The sequence below is a fragment of the Sorghum bicolor genome, chromosome 3, assembly GCF_000003195.3.
Source record: "Sorghum bicolor cultivar BTx623 chromosome 3, Sorghum_bicolor_NCBIv3, whole genome shotgun sequence".
NCBI classification, from domain to species: Eukaryota; Viridiplantae; Streptophyta; class Magnoliopsida; order Poales; family Poaceae; genus Sorghum; species Sorghum bicolor.
Window position 1 is genome coordinate 20,437,875 of NC_012872.2, and position 25,096 is coordinate 20,462,970.

Sequence of the window (25,096 nt, forward strand, 5' to 3'; positions counted from 1 at the left end):
GAGCAAGCCTCGGGTTAGAAGACTTGATCCCGCAGGTACAACCTCGGAGTAGACACCGACAGGCCGGGCTTCCTCCGATCTACACCTCCACTCTATCTCTCTCAATCTAGTAGAAACTAGAAGATCTAATTCTACTCACATTGGATGCTAAGCCCTAAGTCTATTTAGAGGAGAGGTATTCCTTCGAGGGCTCCTCTCAACTCTTATTAACTTCTCTCCTCCAGGGGCCAGGGGGTTTGCTTATATAGTCCCCTCAGGTAAACGTGGGCCGTCGAATCAAACCAACATTGATTGAATGATTATCCTTGATCCTTTAGGTCGGTGGATCATGATCCACAAGTTTGGACGTGATTGGGCAGAACTCCTAGGCGGGCGCCCTGCCCCCGGGCCCGATCGCCTTCCCATTCGTTCCCGTGGCTTCTGGAGTCTTCTAGATAGTAAAAAATTGCGCGGTGCGTTAATATCTCAATGTAATCCTGACATGTGGGCCTTTCTTCCTTATTTCCTGATAACCCCCTGCAGAAACAGATAAACAACAAAACTCATGGAATTCTGTCAGATCAAACCCTAATTCTAGGTGTTGTTTGCATAATGGTCCTTTCTCTTGTTTATTTGGTAATTAAAATTGATACTTAAGAACCATCAACAAATACCCCCATACTTAGGCTTTTACTCGTCCTCGAGAAAAGGTTGGTTAAGAAAAATATCTGGGGTTAAAATATTGTAAAGCATTTTCTTCATACCTGCAGGGTGTAAAAATCCATTGTGTACCGTAGTCAGGGAAATATATGGTCAAGAGTAGAAATCCTTTCTTCTTAATCCTGCTACTTGGAGTTTTTGTATGTTTTTTGAAAAAAGAAATTTAGCATACCTTTATCCTCATAGGTTCTCTCAGGTCACTCATTATCTTTTAATATCTCACTGAGGCTGTTTTAATTTGCAAAAATTCTCAAGCATACTTACCTTGTATTTATTGCCTGATCAAAACAAGATCCGAGGAGAGGAATGCCATACTCTTAGATCAAAGACTTTTGAAAATTAAAAACTTGTCAACTCTTACTGGCATATTGCTTGTTAGAGGGACCATGGACTATCATTTTCTTCTTTCTCTCTTTCTTCCCCTTTTTTTAAGTGGATACCGAGGTACCCCTAATTCTACTGCCGGACACTTGTCCATTTTTTCTGCGAGGTTGTCGAGCACTTGCTCCTTTTTATTTCCTCAAAATATTCATATTTTTGCATAGCCCATGCCTCTAATGCAATAATACTTCGGAAGAGTGAATCTTTCTGAATAAATGTCTTGATCTTAGGAGTATGATAAATCTCTCAACAAGGGTCTAACTCATTTTAAACAAACTTAATACAGAGCAGATAGCTTTTATAATCATCATATTGATATTTTCAGGTTTATCAAGCATATAAAACACTGAGGATGGTAGCTAGAATTTTTGAATGTTTTTAAAATAAATTCTCCAAGCAACAATGATATCAAGAATAAGGTATTCATACTCTACCATCTCACATTCCACAATGACTTAAGTAACACAGGGTTTTAAAATGATTTTCAATAATTGCAAGTTTTTAGGAAATATCACAGAGTGAGATAAATCATGATTAGAAACATTTTAATTTATCATGCCGGAGACAATATTTTGCATAATCAAAGATGTATGTGTATGTATAAAGTGTGCAGAGTATGTACCTGAATCGTGGAGTGGTGTAGTCGAAGTACATTTGGCATGTCGAGGGATCTCCCCCATACTTGTTTTCTGCTTTCTTGTATAAAAATAAAGTAGAGACACACAAGACATACCAAAAATAATAATAATACTCTTTATTAATCTTGAGGCATTTATTACAAATGACTAGTAGCAAACTGACGATTATAGTAAATCTAAACCGAATTTCAAGATAAATAACTAAGATGCATTGCCTCAAGATCTAATCTAGATAACTTAGTGGCGCTCTAACTCCTTGATCTTCTTATTAGCACTAGCAAGATCATGCCTAAGACCTAGTATAACGGTGTTGTGGTTAGAGAGCTGCCTAGTGATGGAGTTAACCAAGGACTGGAGGTCTATGATGACCCTGTCTAGCCTACGGACGTACTCATCAATATCTACTATAGTCTTGCGACGCTTAGGAGGTGTCTCAAAAGTATTAAGAGCATGCTTCGGGGCTGCCTTTGGAGGGATGAAACAGACTTTGGCTGCTCTAATCCCTTCAAAGTAAGGCCTCTCTTCCTCCGTAGTGTAGCGGATACTGCTAATCTCGCCGCTCCGGTGGGTCTTGACTCCAACGACCCTCTCATTGGGTCTAGGTGGAAGGATCCTAGTGCCGACTGGCACTTTGACGGTGGTCTCCTTCTTGGCTGACGGTCCCTTGAGAAGTAGGGGCTGTGGCGGTGCGGTGAGAACTGGTTGAGCATGGTAGGATTGGGCGGAGCTACACTGGCGTAATGGCATGGCTTCTAGCTGTCGCTCTGTGTTGGCTGGGACGAAAGCGTGGGCGTCGGGCTCTTCCTTGGGCTTCATGTTGAGGTTGAAGTGGACAACTTCCCAATTGTCGTGGAACTCTTCGGCTATTGGAGCAGCGAGGGACTAATCAAGCTCTAATTGAAGAAGGAGAGAAGGCTTGAATAGATTGGTGTTTGAAAACTGACGTTAGGGGTCTGTTCATATAGGGGTCAAAAAGTGCCTCTAGGGGTTGTTCGGGTTACTCCCGTCGCCGTGCGTGCGAAACTTTCCATCTGAAGGATTATTTGGTTTACCATAAATGTGTTTTCCATGACAGAGGAAATCAGGACCGAGAGGGGGCAGGAGCTGGGCGCCCGCCCTCATCATCAGGGCGCCCGCCCTGTGCCTGGCCCCTCTGTGGGCCCGCTTCCTCGAGCGTATTTCTAGATGCAGACTTTATTAGGAAAATATATGTATGGCCCCAAAACGTCAGACTAAAAAGGTCGGGCTCTAATTTTCCATAGGAAGGTAAAAATGGATTACGTCTATCTCTTCTAATTCTTTATTGGTCTCTAAAAATAATTTAAGACGTTGACCATTTACCTTGAATAATGTACCTTCGTCATTTTGAAGTGTGATAGCTCCGTGGGATGATGAATTAATTACCTTGAATGGTCCTTCCCATTTACTTTGGAGTTTTCCATGCCCGAAAAGCTTCACCCTGGAATTGAAAAGTAATAGCTTATCTCCGGGTGCGAACTCCTTCTTGATCCTCTTGTCATGCCACCTTTTGACTCTTTCTTTGTAGATCTTTGAATTGTGATATGCTTTCTCTCGCCATTCTTCCAATTCTGATAGTTGCATTCTTTCTATGATCTCCAGCGACATCTAGGTCCATATTCCATCTTCTTATGGCCCAGTGTGCTTTGAATTCTAGTTCAACAGGTAGGTGGCAAGTCTTCCCGTACACTAACTGGTATGGAGACATTCCAATTGGGGTCTTGTATGCTGTCCGGTATGCCCAGAGTGCATCGGGTAACTTGTCTTTCCATGCCGTCCCATCTCATTGACTGTTTTTTGAATAATATTCTTGATTTGTTATTGGAAGTCTCTGCTTGGCCACTTGTCTGAGGATGGTAGGGGGTAGCGATGTTGTGACGGATTCTATGTTTTGATAGATATTGCTTAAAGCGTTTGTCAATGAAGTGTGCTCCTCCATCACTTATCACTACTCTGGGAACTCCAAATCTTGGAAATATAACTTCTTCAAACATCCTCTTTGAACTGATGTTGTCGGCGTGTTTGCAAGGTAGTGCCTCTACCCACTTGGAGACGTAGTCAACTGCCACCAAGATGTACTCACACTTCTTTGATGGGGGAAATGGACCCATATAGTCTATTCCCCAGACATGAAAGAGCTCAATCTGAAGGTTGTTGGTGAGTGGCATGGCATCTCTTGTGTTTTTGTTTCCGTGCCTTTAACATGGCCCATATCTTCTGATATATTGCTTCGTGTCTTCATACATTGTAGGCCAGTAGAATCCACACTGCCAGATCTTTGAATGTGTACGGAATGCTCCATAATGACCTCCATATGGTGATGAATGACATCTGTCGATGATCTTCCATCCTTCCTCAGTGGTCACACATCTCATGAGTAAGCCATCAGAGCATACTCGGAAGAGGTATGGCTCATCCCATATATGTGAACGACTTTCTTGAATAAGCTTCTTCTTGTTTGCTCCTGGTGGTACATACCCTGAAACCATAAAATTAACAATATCTGCATACCAGGGGTCAGACCCGTTAATCCCGTAGAGCATGTCGTCCCGGAGTGAATCATTGATGGGGGTTTCCTGTGGACTCTTAAAATACATTCTAGACAAGTGATCAACAACAGAGTTTTCTACTCCCTTTTTATCTTTTATTTCTAAGTCAAATTCTTGGAGTAATAAGATCCATCTAGTCAGGCGAGGATTAGCATCTTTTTTAGTGAGCAAATATTTTAGTTCAGCATGATCAGTGTAAACAATTATTTTAGCTCCAACTAAATAAGATCTAAATTTATCAATGGCAAAGACAACAACCAGAAGCTCTTTTTCAGTGGTTGCATAATTAAGTTGAGCTCCTATCAAAGTTTTACTAGCATAAGAAATTGCATGATGCTTCTTATTTCTAGTTTGTCACAAAACTGCCCCCACAGCATAATCACTAGCATCACACATAATTTCAAAAGGCAACGACCAATCAGGGGGTTGAATGATTGGTGTAGAGATGAGTGCATTCTTTAATAATTTGAAAGATGTTAGGCATGCATCATCAAATTCGGAAGGGGCATCCTTGGCTAGCAAAAGAGTAAGTGGTCTAGCAATGAATGGGAAATCTTTTATGAATCTGCGATAAAAACCAGCATGACCAAGAAAGCTTCGAATTCCTTTTATATTCACAGGTGGAGGTAGTTGTTCAATTACTTCAATTTTAGCTTTGTCTACTTCAATACCTCTTTCAGACACTAAGTGTCCCAGCACTATTCCTTCCCTAACCATAAAATGACATTTTTCCCAATTAAGGACTAAGTGCTTTTCTTCACATCTTTGCAAAACCTTGTCTAAGTTAGAAGGAGACTACGGTTGCAGTCTTCTCTATTTATCACTCACATCGAAAGACATTCTTTGTGCCTAAAGGGGTAGTAGTAATAGACCGGTTAGTCAGATGCACCCTTTCTCCCAGTGGTAAAAATATAAATACGATAACTCTGGATAACCTCCCGGGTGAAATGCTCACCGATATCCGTGCGCTTGCGGATCAATTCCTTATTGCGTTCCCAAATATCAACAGTTTGCATAATGGTCTTTTCTCTTGTTTATTTGATAATTAAAATTGATACTTAAGAACCGTCAACAACAGTGACAGTCACATACCTTAAGATGTTACCTTAATTGAAGAGTGATGGTACAATATCACCTTGTGGAAGCTTTTCTTTCTCAATGGTTGGGCATCTTGTTCGTGGCACTCTTCGTCTCGTTCCATGGATTATCTCTCTATGATGGACGAGCTATGTCTTTCTTGTGCAAATTGTTAAACTTCATGTGTCTCCCTCTTTATCTCCATTCTGAATTTATCTCAGGACTTCTCAAATTGATATTGAAAATTTTTCTGCAGGGGTTAGTCCAACAAAATATACCAGTGTCTACACAAGTAGTTTTTAGTTCAATAACCAAACTAGACTCCATGTCTAATCGGATTAAGGAAGGATATTTAACCTAAGCACCATGCTTAATTTAAATGCCAATGGAAGTATGTCGAGTACTTCCAAACCAACACTTACTTGTGAATAGACAAAGGTAGCATGACAACATTATAGAGATCTACTCAAGTGGGGATGAAGTAGAATGATTAGTGTTTAACAAATTGAGCATGTCTTAAGGGTAGGGACAACCAACATAGCAACATGGCAAAGGATGTTTTTGTGTAAGGTATTCCCCTCAGCTTGAAGTCAAGTTTGGATGAATTTAATTCAATGTTGCATGATGATTGGTTGGACATACCTTGTTGTTATTCTTCACTCTTTTACTTCAAGCATGAATCGCGAAGATAACGGGATTGCTTTCCCCCAAGCTGAATGTTGACATAGTCTTTAATCTTGAATCCGCACAACACAGATGTTCTTCAATATTCTTGAGCTTCAAAATGTCAGTGATGATTGCAGCGCTTCCAAGTTGATGAAGATATCTTGATCATTGGGGATTCTCTCTTTAAATCATGTCAAACTCAAATAGACAACAAAACTTGTGGCACCGATTAAACATTAGTAGTTGGCCACTTAAGCCTTAGTTGTCCAAGCTTTTTAGATTTTTCTTAATTTTTTTCTAAACAGAGTTTCAACAAGATCTCTTTCTTAATATATATATATTTTTGGGTTTTAATCTTTTTATGAAGCAAAAGGAAATGGAACAGGATGAATGCATGTTTATTTACTTTTATTTATTTATTTTTTTATTCCACCACGGTGAATATCCGTGTGGTCTTTTACACACCACACAATTTATTCACATGGGGTTTTAGTATTTAAGATGCAATGAGTTATATAAAATATTTTTATTATATTTTCTAATGCAATAATAATGCAGAAAGATACATATTTTATGAAGAAATGATGATGAAAAATAAATATGCTAAAAACAAATGCAGAAAAGATAAATACAATAAACCTACTAAAGCTAGTGATATATTAAATTAGCAGACATCAAGATCATTATCAAAATCTTCACACCAATTGCTTCCCCAGCAACGGCGCCAAAAATGCTTGTTGACATTCGTTAAGTGTAATAAGAATAAGAAAAATTCCGCAAGCGCACAGAACATCATCGTAGCATTTTATCGGGAATATTCGAGGTATCGTTATTTATATTTTACCACTGGGAAGCTAAGGTCAAAGAATCTGATAACTTACTATCATGCATCTACTAATTTAATAAACCAACTAGACTAAAGTAGGGGTAAATGATATATGATAGGTAATAATATAAAGATGAGAATTCTATGATAAATGCGTAGATAGCCATAGCGGGAGGACAACGGGAGAGACCTAGGTTCCTCTATACTTCTCTATTACTTCAGTTCTATGATAACAAAGAATAAATAGATATAGCAATCACATATTAGCACTTTGGGACATCAGAACACCAACCACAGAAAGAGAACTGGAAGGGGGTTGGGAAGCTCTGACTACGGTCCTACAAACACCGATCCGAACGAGGTGGAATACGTCGACCGTTAGGGCTGTCACTACCCTAGGGCTACCACAACAATCCGCAGGAATGGGTGCAACCTCAGGTAACCTCTAGTATAGACATCACGTCTACACTAACGATTACTACTCTAATTACCATGAATAACTAGAGCACTCGATGCGAACGGAGATCCTATGCTAAAATATAACAACTACACTACTCGATAATAATAAAGGCATACAAGTAAATAGAGAAGATAAATATATTAAAGTATAAGTCTTACAATAAATATAAAGACATACCAAAACTCTTAAGACTTCTCCAGAACCGAAGCGCAGCTCCGCTCTCCCTAACTCCCGACTAGAACTAATCTACTACATTGGAATGTCTAGCTCTAATTCTCTATAGAGAAAAGGTTATCCTTCGAGGGCACCTCTCAACTCTATAATGATGTGTTCTCCTCCAGGAGCCAGGGGCCTTGCTTATATAGCCTCCTCCTTTGTGCCTTTTTGGTTCAGCAGGTGATGTGGTACTAAACTTTCCACCATATCTCATTAAAATGCACATAGGCCTTAATGGACCAAAATCTGATTTGGACCCAATTAATCCTGCAGCTCTTTTATGTGGAGTCCTTCTTTTATTAATATCTCTTGATTCCGATCTCCAAATATAGCAAATAATATATGCATTTCGATCAGCTCGACGAGATCTTTGTAATGGTGTACTCCATTCTGTGATTGGTGCTTGTACCAGGGCGGGCGCCCTAGGATCAAGGGCGGGCGCCCTGGCCCCGGGCCCGTCTCGGCTCCGCATCGGTCGAGTTGCTTCTAGAGTCTTCCTGATTATGGAAAATTACCGCACACATTAATTCTCTATGTAAACCCGACGTGTGGGCCTTTTCTTCGTATTTTCGGATAATCCCCTGCAGAAATGGACAAACACCAAAACTCGTGAAAATCTGTCAGACGAAACCCTAAGTCTAGGTGTCGGTTGCATTTGGATCCTTTTTCATGATTAGTTGACGGTTAAATGTGAGCATTAAGGACCGTCAACACTCATCTTACTTTTTCTTTTCTTTCGAGGTTCCAGGCACTTGCCCTTTTTATTTCCTCGTATCTTATTTTTTTAGAGCACTCACCTCTTTAAATAATGTAGCAAGTGGTAGTAACCGAAATAACTTGAGCATTTATTTCACAAGGGAAAACAGAAATAGGAGAATGTTCTTGGCTATTCTCTCCTGGATTAAGAGTAGAATATTTTTGGGTGGTTCTGGAGATGGAAATGGGTGGATATATGTGGATGCGTACTTCCGGAGTAGAAGCAGCATGTGTGAGTGAACGTGCAAGTGAATCTCGATTTAACCACATGGCAAGCTCCTAAGGGTCTACACAGCTTGACCACACTCAATGCTCATAAGCAGTAAAAAGTAAATGTGTGGCTCATAGTCTAATATGTATATATGGTTGTGGTAGGATTTTAAACTCTCATCATACAGGAACTCATCATGTGATATTTTAAAGATTTTCAAAGATAAAATTCTCCAGAATTCTAGCATCTCTAGGAACAGATAAACAGTAGCTCAACCTTCCCATATCATATCCGTTAACAACTTAGACTTTAGATCAAGTACTCTTCCCACAAGTTCAGATTTAGAGCAAATCTTAATTAATAACAGTCATGCCTAAACTTGAGAGAGATTTTAATTTTGAGATCTAGTCATGGTAGAGCAACTATTCATCATTTCCATGTGAGAGCTTATCATGAGGGTTCATAGCAAATTTTATTTATTTATTTATTTAGCAAACTAAGCAAATATATATATAAGCACAAAATCTTTATTTGGGTTTTTATGATTATGCATCTTTTTATTATTTGAGTAAAGTATAAACATGAGTAGAATACTTAGCAGGATAAATGGGGGTGCTCTCCCCCAAGCTGGATTTTGACATAATTTCTCCTGATGTAGCTAGCAGGTGGCTAAGGTATATTTGAATGTCAGCAGCACTCTGACAGCGATTAGGATGTCCTCCGTCTGCTAGTCTTCTTTGATCCTTGAATTTTGTGGAGCTCAAATAGACAACAAAGCTTTGTGGAACTAGTTAAGTGTTAGCATAAATATATAGCCTTTATCATGTGGAGCCTCCTCGATAAATGTTACACTCTTTGGTAGGATCATAAATTTATTTTTATATTTTCATTTTTATAGCACATAAATATATTTATTTTATTTTTATGCCACCACAGTGAATGTACTTATGGGTTTTTTTTGCCATGAGCATACTCACATGGGGCTTACTATTTTTAACATTTTTATTTTCTTTTCAAGATGATATGAACCTGATTAACTAAGCAAACTATTTTAAATAGTTGAAAGGAAAAGGATAACTGCCAAGTTTACCTCTTGGCAAGGCGTTAGGTGTTTTTAAGTCCTCTGAATGGGACTCTCCGTTTTATCAGTCGTCCTGGGATTCGCTGGATGGCGTAGTCGGTGGTTCCGGTGGCGCCTCCTCTTCATGTATAACTATCTTCTCTCTACACACCTGACTCGGTGCTACGATCTCCTCAGGACAGTTCTGTTCAAGTTGTATGTCTTCAGACCTTACCACTTCTCCTTCGTAGTTTGCCCGTCCTGTAACGTCCCGCCTCCACGATGCCGGGCCCGCTTACATCTGACAGCTTTTCTAGGACATAGTCAGCCCCCACAGACCAACACTAGTCTTTTCTGCACACTTTGTCCTCACTCGTGCGCACCCGGGAACTACTTCCCGGTCAGTCACCCATCCCTAAATTGCTCTAGGCCAAGCACGCTTAACTTTAGAGTTCTTTCGAGATAGGCTCCCGAAAAAGAAGTTGCAACTTGTTGGTATGAGTCTCCTATTAATCCTATTAAGTACTGGGCCGGGTGTTACACATCCATCCTTGATGATTTGCCTCCTCTGGTTGCGGTTGTGTCGTCTTCTTCTTGTCCTGACCTGCTTAGAGTCTTCAACTATATAGTTAGGGTCAGTAAAATAGCGGTGTACCTTCTCAGAGGGGAAGTGCATGTGTACTTCTCCGGTTCCAATGTAGATGATTGCTTTAACGGTGCTGAGGAACAGTCTCCCAAGGATGATGGGTGGATCGTACTTGTCTTCTCCCATGTCAATAACCTTCAACCTTTCGGAATGTTTGATCTACCATCTGGAGCTGAATGTATGTCGATTTTAGGAGCATGGTTCCAAATAGAAGCTGATAGGTGACTGTGGCCATTATGTTGACGCTTGACCCGGTGTCGCAAAGCGTCTTCTGGAAGTTGTATCCATTAATAGACCACTGGATGCTTGGGATACCTGAGTCGTCCTTTTTGGTCAGGAACGGTGATTTAAGTCGACGATCTTCACCTCCTTGAACTGCAGTGACCATCTTAGCAGACTCGGTCCACATTTGCTTGTTCCTGTTCCTCCTGTTGGTCCTCTTCCTTGGTTCATGTTGGGATTGCTCTGAGATTTGTGTAATCTTGTTCTCGAAGGAAAACGTCTCCTTCTTCCCCTTGATGTAGAAACTGATCTTGGCAACACTAGCATAGATGATAGCTCCCGATGTGTTCAGGAATGGCCTCCCTAGGATGATGGGTGCCCTCTCATCAGTATCAGTCTCTATCACCACGAAGTCTGCTGGAGCGTATAAGGTACCAACTTGGATGTAGAGGTTCTTCAGTATTCCCTTTGGAAAACTTAGTGTCCGATCTGCAAGCCTGGGCATAATGTTGACGCTGGAGCCAAAGTCGCAGAGTGCTTCTGGGAAGTCCACCATGCCGATGGAGATCGGGATGATGGGGCGTCCTGGATCGCCACTCTTGACCGGCAGAAGGTCAGTAATTACTTCCACAATGGGGTTGCTCCAGTAGTTACGTCCTCAAGCATCTCAGGACAGTGATTGCCTGAGTGTCTAGTATCTCCAGTGTGTTTGTGCTCGTAGATCCAGGTTCTTCACTTGGTGGAGTCTGGGAGTTGTAAAACTCTTCCATGTTTTGCTTGAAGTGTACCTGCTCATAGAGACAAGGCAGAGATCAAGTGCATGGGCCCTGTTGGTGGAAAACACCAACAGAACCAAAAGTGTATTTGTTCTTCTCTAACCTTAAGCATAGTGAGCAAGACGAAGTTGATGGATAATAAGATCATGAGTGTAGCATTTAAAACATTTGTCAGATCAGATTGCTCAACCTAATGGAAAGACAATCTATCTATATTTATGTGTTTTGTTTATATCTTCCAGAGATTGAATGTGCAACATTTTAGCTTATATGATTAGGAGTGTGGGATCACGAAGGTAGTACTATAAACAAAGATTAAAGGACTAAACATGCTGAATTAATTGGGTTGGTTAATTTATAGTTATAAATCATACATGTTTGTCTCTTTATTCATGTGAACGCTAGAACCAAGGAGAAACTTATAAAAGTGATAGTCAAGTACCTTAAGATGTTACCTTACATGAAGAGTGATGGTACAGTATCACCTTGTGGAAGCTTTCCTTTCTTAGCGGTTGTGCATCGTGTTTGTAGCACCCTCCATGGATTATCTCTTGTGAGCTACGCCTTCCTTGTGTAAATTGTTAACCTTCATGCGTCTCTCTCTTTGTCTCCAATGTGAGTTTATCTCAGGACTTCCCAGGTCGATATTGAAAGTTTTCCTGCAGGGGTTAGTCCAACAAAATATCCAATATCTACTATAGCATACTATCGGCTCAAAGATCAACTTAGACACCATGTCTAATTTGATTTAGGAGGGCATTTTAACCTAAGCATCAAGCTTAATTTAAACTCCCTTGGAAGTAAGATCATCAGCCCTAAACTAAGCACCATGCTTAATTAAGAGATAAATGAAACTACTCCAAACCTAGACATATACTAAAGCAAATAAAGGTAGCATCAGAGCATTTATAGAGTTCTAGTCAAGTGGAGATGAAGTAGTGTGATTAGTATTTAACAAATTGACCATGTCTCAAAGGTAGGGACAACCAACACAGCAACATAGCAAGGGATGTTTTTATGTAAAGTACTCCCTCAAGCTTGAATTTTGCAAAATTCAAGTTTGGATGAATTTAATTCAATGTTGTCTCATGATTGGTTGGACATACCTTGTGCTTGTCATTCATCCGATGTTCTTGCTCCAATCCTGGAAAGGTTAGTGACAAGAATACCCGAAGGAATTTTTTTACAATTATCCTTATTTGCTCAACACACAAGGTAATGTTGCAAATAATTAAAAGCTCATGTTATGATCTAATCAGTGCTTATTTTAGGACACTAAGCTTGTCCTTGGGAAACCATCAATTTATGTCGGTGAAGTGGTTTCCCCTCCAACGCTGACCTATATCAAGATCAACTCAACGAGATCTGCAATATTTATTATAGACATATGCATCGACAACCGCCCTTTTAAAGTTTTTATAAATAGAAAGGAAGAGGGGGTTGGAGATCTTGAATGTGGTGATGTTGGAGAGACCAATGGATTGTGAAGATATTGCATATGAGCATGGAGTAAATGAAGTGGCTATGAAATACATTCCATGCTCATTAATGCTTGGAGTGAAATCCATGTGGTGTGGTGAAAATGGTAAGGTGAATGTGGTAAAAAAAGAAAAGAAAAAGGATACACGGACGACTTGGTTCGAAACTAGCATAGCTACAGTTCCCCGGCAACAGCGCCAGAAAGCTTGTTGGGTATTTTAAACGGAAACAGAAAAATCCGCAAGCGCACGGATACCGATGTAGCTTTCACCCGGGAGTATTCCAGAGTATCGATTTTCCACAGGGAACGTGAGTGTACTAATTAAGATTCAAGATCGCCCAAGGATAACTATATAATTATTTTTGGTGAGAAGAGAGGAAGTTTCTTGAGAGTTCTCTAGTTGATCCGAACGAGGTGGAATACGTCGACCGTTAGGGCTGTCACTACCCTAGGGCTACCACAACAATCCGCAGGATTGGGTGCAATTCCAGGCAATTGCAAGACTAAACACCACGTCTAATCTATTAATTACTACTCTAGCGTTATAAAGACTAGAGCACTTGATGCAAGCGGGAATCCAATAAATAACTTGAAAGTAAATAAAAGTAATTAAAGAACTTAGGAATTATGAATTGAAGAACCTGGAGAACGATGAAGAACGAACCAGTTGCTGCAAAAGTACAATGTTGAGGAACATCCGACAGATCCGGCTCCTCCTCCGCTCTCCTCTTCTCTCTCCCTATTTCTAGATTACAACTAGAACTAACTAGAACTAGAACTAGAGGTACTAGAACTAGAACTAGACGAACTAGAGGGATCCTCTCTACTTAGATGAAGAATTGAAACCCTAGCTTTGATTCTGTAGAAGAGGTATGCCTCCAGGGGCTGGTGGGGGTCTGCTTATATGGTCCCCTCATGTGAATCTGGGCCATCGGATCAAACGGACATTAATCGCACGGTTTTCCTTGATCCTTTAGGTCGATGGAGCATAATCCGCGAGACAGGTCCTGTTTAGACTCTATAGCTGGGCGGGCGCCCTAGGGGGGAGGGCGGGCGCCCTGCCCCCGGGCTCGATTGCCTTCCCGTTCGTTCCCGTGGCTTCTGGAGTCTTCTAGATGATAGAAAATTAGCACACACGTTAATATCTCTATGTAAACCCGACGTGTGGGCCTTTCCTCCGTATTTCCTGATAACCCCCCTGTAGAAATAGACAAACACCAAAACTCGTGGAATTCTGTCAGATAAAACCCTAAGTCTAGGTGTTGGTTGCATTTGGATCCTTTTTCATGATTAGTTGATGGTTAAATGTGAGCATTAAGGACTGTCAATAGATGTGCGACACTGAGGTGACAACATGGTGATGGCAGCCTTGTAGATGTCCATACACCATCTACTGGCCTCATGCTATGGTGTTACATGTGTACGTGCTATACTTATCTCTAAAGCATGTAGTGGACAACACTATATAGATGTAGATGTTTCACGGGCACGCCTGTAAAGGCGCGACCATGAACTAGGTAGCACGTCGAGGCATGCTCGATGTTTCACGGGCATGCCTTCTGCTGCCTTGGTGACAAGGCAGTGACAGGATGACAGGTGGTCCATGGTCACACCTTTAGTGCCATGCGCGACACTAAGGTGACAACATGGTGGTGACGGTATGCTGGCCACTTTGGGGGAGGGGTATGAGCTCCTTTTCCTGCACGCCTGTGGTATCCTCTTAGTGTCACACTAAACTATTCTCACCACCGACGACATCCTACACCACCAACCCACGAGGGTGTTTGTGCTGTCACCTCTATTGGGCCAATTGTGCCGTTGTTGTCACCCACGAACCTGGTTGTCCCAAGCTTTGTATGGTACTCAGTGCTATCAAAAATAACACGTACCCACCTCGTAAACCTTGTCACTGATCGCCTATAAAACGGTCCCTAGCTCCCCCTCACAATAGGTCACTCCACGCCAATACTCATCATCCACATACGACCTCTGCTCAAACATCAATTAGAGGGAAGAAGTTGATGTTGGAAATAAAAGCAATTTAGCGATGCATAAATTAATTCTGACAACTAGGAAAAGGCTAACAACATGTATCACAGATATATGAATCGAAACTAGCACTACGATTTGAATCAAGTTCATAGAATCTAGTGCTAGCAACAGAAATGATATGAAACCGAATAACACGGAAAGGATAGACATCCTTACAATGGGGTTGTCGCCGTGAAGGAAGAAGAAGAAGAACGTCGATGGAGATCGGCGAACACCGGGCGTAGTGGGAAGAAGACGTCCAGCGAGCAGTCGCAACGGCGCTTCCCAAAAACCTAATACGCCCCCTACCCCATGCAGGGATGCGAGGAGACGTAGGCTTCAGAGCCTGCTCTCCCAACACCGATGGCACGTCGGCGACGGGATGGGGAAGCTGGCGGCAGCACAGTAGTGTGGCGAGGAAGAGATGAATCTCAGGTGCAAAGGACGAAGTCTCGCCCCATATTTATACACGCGTCACATGCAACAAATAGGCAAGCAATCAATCACCGTATTATGGAAACTTTACCTGCCGTTTACGCACTTGCCATAATACAAAAATAATTACTTACCAAATAGGCTAGTGCAATCTCCTCCATGCATGCAAAACTTCCAAGTAGCAAAAGGGGAAACTTTACCTGCCATTTACGCACTTGCCATAATACAAAAATAATTACTTACCAAATAGGCTAGTGCAATCTCCTCCATGCATGCAAAACTTTCAAGTAGCAAAAGGAAGCCGCGCACCCGCAAGGGTTGAAGCGGGAAATCGCCGGACCATTCACGCGCATGTCGTGCATGCGCGCCCATTGGCCCGGCCCGGCGAGGCGAGGCGAGCGAGCGCGCGTGCGTGTGGTTCTTCCTTTTCCTCTCCCCAATTGCTTCAACAAGATGGAGATAGCTCAACTTTTTAAGTTGGCCTCACTCCACTTGAAGTAGCAAGGTGGGACTAAAGTCCCCCACCTTTCCATATATACATGCATGTATGAGTGGGCCTTTGGAATTTATTTGGAATTATTTGGCCCAAGGCCCAAAACATCTAAAAATCCCCCACCACATCCCAAGGGAACGCGAGTCATACTCCCTGTACCACAGTACTGTTAATATACCAGCTATTCAGTGGAGACCGGTTAAGGTTGAACATCCACCTAGAACAACAAGATAGACCCATCCGCAACTACACAATGGACTAGGCCTTGAATTGGCAGTTTGGTGCGAATAGGCTTCACTCGAAGTCTTGATTGGTACTAGGCTACCATAGCCAATCCCGCGAGTGGAGCGTATAAGTCATACTCCTAACTCACTTCATGAGCCTATTAAAGAATACCCAATTCTTATAAACTGCGACTAACAGTTGGGCTCACATAGGTGTGTTCTTACAAGAATACTCTGTAGGACAGTATCTTGCTATAAGGCCTCAGAACACATTAAGACAAAGTCAACCTGCCTTACAGAAATGAGAGTACTGCATCTCCAACGGAGTGGGTCAAATGAAACGATTATACTCTCCCATTAACCAACAACTTGTTCTTCCCAGGTCCTAATTCACGGGATCTCCGATCACATAGGTTGGGTTACTGCTGAGGTTAACTCACATGGGTCTCAATACCATCTCCTTCGATGCATTGTCAATCACGGTGCGTGATAGTCCCTTTGTAAAGGGATCTGCCAGGTTTTTAGCTGTCTGGATGTAGTCCACAGCTATTACTCTGGAGCTCCTTAATTTCCTGACAGACTTCAGTCTACGCTTTATATGTTTGCTGGACTTCTTCCCATTATCCTGACTATTCTTCACCTTTGTGATCATTGTTTGATTGTCACAGTTTATGAGAATAGCAGGAATTGGTTTCTCAACCAACGGCAAGTCCATCAACATATCTCTTAGCCACTCAGCCTCAGTAGAGGCTGTATCCAGAGCTGTAAGCTCTGCCTCCATTGTGGACTTTGTAAGTATTGTCTGCTTACAAGACCTCCAAGAGACAGCACCACCACCCAGAGTGAATATGTATCCACTAGTGGCCTTAAGCTCATCAGCTTCTAAAATCCAGTTTGAATCACTATATGCTTCAAGTACCCCTAGGTACCCTGAATAGTGAATTGCATAACTCATTGTACCTTTTAGGTAACGCATTACCCGATCAATACCACGCCAATGATCACTTCCTGGATTAGAGGAAAATCTACTCAACTTGCTTACAACAAATGAGATATCAGGGCGGGTTGCGCTAGCTAGATACATTAATGAGCCAATAATTTGAGAGTATCTTAGATGATCCTTTCCTAGCCTCTTATTCTTTCGAAGTATTAGACTAGGATCATAGGGTGTTGGAGAAGGTTTGCAATCCATATAACCGAAACAGTTCAAAATCTTTTCCACATAATGAGACTGCAAAAGAGTAATCCCATTCTCACCCTTATTAAGTTTATTATTGAGGATCACATCGGCTTCTCCCAAATCTTTCATGTCAAAGTTTTGGGATAAGAATGATTTAACATCATTGATCTCATCGATGCTCGTCCCAAAAATTAGTATGTCGTCAATATACAAACACAAGATTACTCCTTTGCCCCCACCATAACGATAATACACACAAGTGTCGGCTTCATTTATTGCAAACCCAGCAGAGGTCAACGTCTTTTCAAACTTCTCATGCCATTGCTTTGGTGCTTGCTTTAAGCCGTACAAGGATTTGAGTAACCTGCACACCTTGCCCTCTTGTCCTTGTGCTATAAATCCATCAGGCTAATTCATATAAATTTCTTCCTCTAACTTTCCATTAAGGAAAGCCGTCTTCACGTCTATCTGATGGACAAGAAGCTTATGGTAAGCAGCTAAGGATAATAGCACTCGGATTGTAGTTAATCTGGCAACAGGTGAGTAGGTATCAAAGAAATCCTCATCTTCTTTCTGTGTAAAACCTTTAGCAACAAGCCTTGCCTTGTACTTTTCAATAGTACCATCAGGCCTGAGTTTCTTCTTAAATACCCATTTACAGCCAATTGTCTGCAACCCGCTGGTTTATCTACTACTTCCCGTGTTCCATTTGCAGTGATGGAGTCCATCTCACTACGGACTGCATCCTTCCAATAATCTGAATCTGGTGATGCATATGCCTCTGCAATGGTTGTGGGAGTATCATCTATGAGATAGACAATGAAGTCATCACCAAAGGATTTTTCAACCCTTTGTCTTTTACTCCTTCTAGGAGCTACAACATTGCTATCCTCTTCAATACCAAGTGGGTCTATAAATGGCTCTATCGTAGGTGTGGGCTCAGGAATAAATTCATTAGACGAACTCAGTAAAGAATAAGCAACATTCATCGAGAAAATATTCTCAAAGAAAGTAACATCCCGTGACTCCAACAGTGTATCAACTAAAACATCAGGCACTTCAGATTTTATCACTAAGAACTTATAAGCCGTGGTATGGTGCGCATGACCCAAAAAGATACAATCAACAGTCTTTGGTCCAAGCTTGCGTTTCTTATTAATTGGTACGCTGACCATGGCCAAACAGCCCCACGTACGCAAGTAATGGAGTGATGGTTTCCTTCCTTTCCATCCTTCATACGGAGTAACTTCACTATTCTTAGTTGGAACTCTATTTAGAACATGACATGTTGTTAAAACAGCCTCCCCCCACCATGCCTTCGCCATACCGGATGTTCCTAACATGGCATTCACCAAGTCCATTAACGTCCGGTTCTTTCTTTCAGCAACCCCATTGGATTGGGGCGAATATGGTGGTGTCCGTTCATGAATTATTCCATTCTCCACACAGAAAAGATCAAACTCATTGGAAAAATACTTCCCACCACGATCAGACCTAACACGCTTGATTTTCTTTTCTAATTGGTTCTCTACCTCAGCCTTATAAGTCTTAAAACATTCAAACGCCTCATCTTTAGTTATTAGAAGAAACACATAGCAATATTTAGTTGCATCATCAATTAAAGTCATGAAGTATCTTTTTCCTCCTTTTGTCAACACACCATTCATTTCACAAATATCAGAATGTATGAGCTCTAGTAATGTCGTGCACCTCTCGTCTACAGCCTTGTGAGGCTTACGAGGTTGCTTCGCTTGCACACATGCTTGACATTTAGAGCCTTTGACAATAGAAAAGTTCGGAATTAAACTCATACTGGATAAACGCGTCATACAACCAAAATTAATGTGACACAAACGTGAATGCCATATATCAGCCACTAAATTGTTTGAATCACACACATGGTTCACAAGTTTATTACAGAAATCGGAGAGTGAAAAGCGGAACAAGCCTCCGCTCTCGTAGCCTTTGCCAATAAATTGGCCATACCTCGAGACGACTACTTTATTTGACTCAAACACCAGCTTGAACCCATCTCGACACAAGAGGGATCCACTAACGAGGTTCTTCTTTATTGAGGGCGCATGCTGCACGTTCTTGAGCCGCACGATCTTTCCCGAAGTGAACTTCAGATCGACTGAACAAACACTAAGAATAGAAGCATGCGAGCCGTTCCCCATCATGACGGTCGAACCTCGTGCGATCTGGTAAGATGAAAACATAGAAATATCAGTACAAACATGAATATTGGCTCATGTATCAATCCACCAATCATTAGATTGAAATACAGAAAATGCACTAGGTAAATAATTACCATACCCAGATCCGCTAGGATCACCAATAGTCACGTTGGCAAATTTCTGCCCCTGCTGATTCTTCCTGCCTTTGCGGTTCTTGCACTTCTTGGCGAAGTGTCCATTCTCACCGCAAACGAAGCACACAACTTCATCCATGTTCATCTTCTTCTTCTTGAACTGAGTAGTTTGAATAGCCTTCTGCTTGTTCTTGCCAGCATGCTGCATCACATTGGCACTAGACTGTTCTGGGGCTTTTGGTGGAGCATCCTTTGCCCGAGCCTTCTCTTCAACATCAAGACCAGCCAACAGATCCTCAACTGAGATCTTCTGTCTTTTATGTTTCAGAGCTGTGGTAAAGTTTCTCCATGACGGAGGCAACTTGGCAATTATACCACCAGCCACAAACTTGTCTGGCAAGACGTGTCCAAGTTGTTTAAGTTCCCTCACTATAAGTTGGAACTCAAGAGCCTGTTCCTTGACTGAACGGTTTTCAACTATTTTGAAGTCGTGGTACTTCTCCATCACATACAACTCGTGCCCAACGTCTGCAGCACCGAACTTATGTTCAAGTGCCTCCCACAGTTCAGCAGCACTTTTGATGTTCATGTAAACATCACACAACTGGTCAGAGAGAACGCTAAGAACGCATCCGACGAAAATCGTCGTAGCCGCAGTAAACTCCTGCACCTCTTTCTAAGATCCGAGAGGTAGTGCGGGAGGATTACCTACGACCCAAAACACGCCCATAGCCGTGAGCCACAACTGGGCCCTCGTCTGCCATCTCTTGAAATTCACACCAGTGAACTTCTCCGGTTTCATCGCATCAGTATATCCCTTAGTCCTTGCTAATGCTTATCTGGTTTTTGGAATGTTGGAAATAAAAGCAATTTAGCGATGCATAAATTAATTCCGACAACAAGGAAAAGGTTAACAACATGTATCACAGATAAATGAATCGAAACTAGCACTACGATTTGAATCAAGTTCACAGAATCTAGTGCTAGCAACAGAAATGATATGAAACCGAATAACACGGAAAGGATAGACATCCTTATAGTGGGGTTGTCGGCGTGAAGGAAGAAGAAGAATAAGACCGTCGATGGAGATCGGCGAACACCGGGCGTAGTGGGAAGAAGACGTCCAGCGAGCAGTCGCGACGGCGCTTCCCAAAAACCTGATACGCCCCCTACCCCGTGCAGGGACGCGAGGAGACGTAGGCTTCAGAGCCTGCTCTCCCAACACCGATGGCACGTCGGCGACGGGATGGGGAAGACAGTGGCAGCGCAGTAGTGTGGCGAGGAAGAGATGAATCTCAGGTGCAAAGGACGACGTCTCGCCCCATATTTATACACGCGTCGCACGCAACAAATAGGCAAGCAATCAATCACCGTATTATGGAAACTTTACCTGCCATTTACGCACTTGCCATAATACAAAAATAATTACTTACCAAATAGGCTAGCGCAATCTCCTCCATGCATGCAAAACTTCCAAGTAGCAAAAGGAAGCCGCACACCCGCAAGGGTTGAAGCGGGAAATCGCCGGACCATTCACGCGCATGTCGTGCATGCGCGCCCATTGGCCCGGCCCGGCGAGGCGAGGCGAGCGAGCGCGCGTGTGGTTCTTCCTTTTCCTCTCCCCAATTGCTTCAACAAGATGGAGATAGCTCAACTTTTTAAGTTGGCCTCACTCCACTTGAAGTAGCAAGGTGGGACTAAAGTCCCCCACCTTTCCATATATACATGCATGTATGAGTGGGCCTTTGGGATTTATTTGGAATTGTTTGGCCCAAGGCCCAAAACATCTAAAAGTTGACACCCTCAAGATGTGCTTAGATGAAGAAGAGCTCGCCAAGGCCATCTTTGCTGCCCTAATCCCTACTCTACTGGCAGTAATTATATTGTATATCCTTGTGGGGCGCCTGGTACCCTACAATAGGCCATGGGATAGTTGATGAAATAGGGAGACTCCAGAGGGGCACAAATCCTAGGACAACTTTATTATGATATCAGGTTTGCTGTGATCTCATGCGGGTTCATGCCACTACGACAGCCATAATATCTACTTTTATTTTTATTCCGCCATGTATATGGCTATATGTCTATAATTATATTCCGTGTGGCTACTATATGGAGGAAGTCCACATGGCCTAAACCTTTTGTGAGCCTACAGTTTGGTTATTATACCGATTCAAATTCATGTCCAGCATATATCCAAAGTGCGAGTCACATTTTTTTCTTGACCACCAGAGTGTATTTGGTAGTAAATCTATTTGGAGGCATACAAATTAATAGCACTTGGGGTATAGATTTAATAAAAACTAAGTTTGTCTAACTCGCACGCACCTTGTAACTATATTCCGTTTGGCTATTCAAGTATGTTTGGAGTCTTTTGGCTCATTCTTTGGGATCTGTTTGTAGACCAAACAGTTTGGAACAGTATTGGACTTGGGTTCAAAATATTTTACCTCAAGTTCCTAGTATGCATACTGTCGGTTTGGCGGCAGTTGTTTGGGCCATTTGGAGAACTAGAAACAATGTCTGTTTTAATAACAAGAAAATGAGATCTCCTACTAAGATTTTTTGCTTGATTTGTTCTCTTTAGCACGTCTTTTGGATCAAATCATAAACTTTGTAATTTCGTTGCCTTGGTAATGAAATTCGGTTTTACCGGTGTGGAAAAAATATTCCGTTTGGCTATTACACTCAGGAAGTCCACATGTCCTAAACCGTTGTGGGGCCACAATCTGACTATTATATTGGTCTAAATCCATGTCCATTGTCTATTTAAAGTGGAAGTCACAAATGGGTACATACTTTTTATATTATTTAATTCCCCAAACCCTTGAGACATGGCATTGGTGTCTCCATCCCAAACTTCTGAGCGATAGTTTGGGAGCCTCTGTGTAAGGCCATGTCCGTCATGTGTAAGGTCAGTCTTTGTAGATATTATTCTCTCCATCAACTTATTTCATCCATCTAAGCAAAAATATTTTATCTATAAAATTAGGAGTTGCCTACACTTACTGTCCCCATGTGACTTATTATCTACCATTTGCCCACATTTATTGTCTTTTTATTTTTTATTCGTTGTTCTTTGCCTATGGCTCCTCACGTGCGCTCAACCTTAGCTAATTAAATGTAAAATGAGTGATTTTGCTCTAGTTTTTGGTCAGTACATTGAATGCTATAACGATGGAGGTAACTTAGTGGAGAAGTAATATTATTTGGACTGTAAATATAATAAAATTTGGGCCCGTCAAGGCCATGACCTTCATGTGTAAGGCCAGCCTTTGTAGATATTATTCTCTCCATCCACTTATTTCATCCATCTAAGCAAAAATATTTTATCTAAAAAATTAGGAGTTGCCTACAGTTATTGTCCCCATGTGACTTATTATCTACCACTTGACTGTATTTATTGTCTTTTTATTGCTTATTCGTTGTTCCTTGCCTGTGGTAGCTGATTAAATGTAAAATGAGCGATTTTGCTCTGGCTTTTGGTCAGTACGCCGAATTGAATGCTATAACGATGGAGGTAACTGAGTGGAGAAGTAATATTATTTGGACTATAAGTATAATAAAATTTGGGCCCGTCTAACTGCTGCGTCTCCTATAACTCTATTTTAATAAGACAAGGGTAGTATCTCCTACAACTAAAAAGAACAAAATAAGACTATTACTTCGTGCGACATTCTATCGCTTCCGCCGTCCGCTTCCCCGTGCAAAAGAAAGTTACGACCCACGCTCCTTCCATCGTGCGAAACAAAATTGCCAAACATCGCCCGTCAATCACGCTCCACACGCCAGTCGCCCTGCCCTCTCTGTCCTTCCTTCCCCCGCGTTCCTTCCTTCCCCCGCATCTCTGGCCGCGTAGTTCTCGCCGCCAACGCTGTCAGGAGCTTCCTTCTTCTCCGGCTCGTTGTTTCTCTCCCGCTCGGGCAACTCTTGCTCGTGTGTCCCGGTGTCTTCGATGAACTTCTTGAGATCCCGCACCTCACCTTCTCTTGGCAGTCTCAAATCGATGTGTGATTCCACGCCATGGCCTCCATCTCCTACCAACCCAACCCATGGTTCGAGCTATTGCGCCTTCGCTCTGCATGGGAGAAGTTGCTAGGCCTCCAGAGCGTTTGTCGTATGAACAATCTAGATGCACAGAGCCTCGACATGGGGCGAGCGCTACTGCTCCAGCCTCAACATGCAGGTGACCGAGGGTGCAGGTACCGTCGTCTCGGCCTTGATGCACAGCGGTTCCTAGCCCATGCCTCATGCACGCCTCCATGTCTGCCCTCGTGTCATCGCCCCACGCTAAACCGAGCCCAATGCACGCGAAGCTTGTTTTCATCGATTTGTGTTGATCCTTGTTCATGGAAAGAGGGTTATGGTGGTTTGAGTTATTTCTGCTACTTAAGCTTCAGGTCATTCGCAGTCTTGACCGTATAATATTTTTGGCCTCTCCCGCTAGGAAGGTTGGTTGCTTTCCCATGGATCTGTGTAAGATTTCTTCATTCTATAGAACCTCTGGCAGTAATATTGAAGAAATTTACTCATCCCATAGGATTACACTCAATGGATTGTGACGAATCAGAGTACCTTGTTGGGACTTGGGAGTGGCGGTAGGTCTCGCAAGTTTATTGCATTCCCTGGTATTTTGGTCGGCAAAAAAAAAGAAAAAAGGTGCCTAGGCTCATACCAGTTGTGTAAAATAATCTTGTACTAATACAGAGGAACATCATTTTTGCAGTGTTTCTAACCACTTTTGTAGATCCGGCAATGGACCAGCCTCTCTTTGTTTGAATTATCATATTCATAGCCCTGAGCTGATGATCAAGATGGTCCTGCATTCTTGCCTGCCTCTGTTGCATAACCAGCTGCACCCTATATTTTTCCTTTCTATTGGTTCATGTGCACGTTGTGTTACTGGTTACCATTTATATAAGAAGACATTATTTTGCATACGTGCTTCTTTGTTCCTCTGCATTATTGAGTTAGCCTATGCAAGCATAAACTGAATTTGTACCTCTGTATTATTCAATTACCCCTGATTTAACATATTTTATGTATGTTCCAGTTTGATTGTATTCTCTGGCATGCAGGATGAATATTCCAAAATTGAATGAATTTTCTTTTATAAAAGGATTTTTGTTTATGTTTACAGTTTAATGGCATGTAGAAAATTAAACTGAATATTGATCAACTATTGCCTCCACCAAAATTTTTGTGAAGATTCCAGGTGATGATGGTGGACAGCCTGACAAACGATGATATGAAAAACTGTCTATTGGTGACCATGCAATCATTTTTTCCATCCTTGTTGTGACTTGTGAGGACATTAATCTTGATTAGTGACTTATGTTTATTTAAATTGTCAGATTATTGCATTTTTTGCCAGTGATTTCTAAGTTCGAATGTTTGATAGATGACCATGGTTCCTGCATTTCTTTCTTGATAGTTTGTGTACCTGAATTTGTTCCTTCCTTGGCCTACCTGATGGTTCGGTGAGCAGCAAGATTGGAGAAAATTGAATATTTAGCTTGCATACATACCCTGCATTTTGGATTAGGAGGTCTGTACACATGTAATCAATTCAATCGCAATAGAGTTAGGTTGTACTGTTATGCAGGAGATCTACGTGCAGGAAAAATAAGAGGGAAAGCCATATTATGTGTGCGTTGACTTTGTCTTGGTTCTGCATTGGCTGTGTTCATTTAACGATATAAGTTTTCCAATTAACTAGCAATCTTGATGGCTCCAGGGTA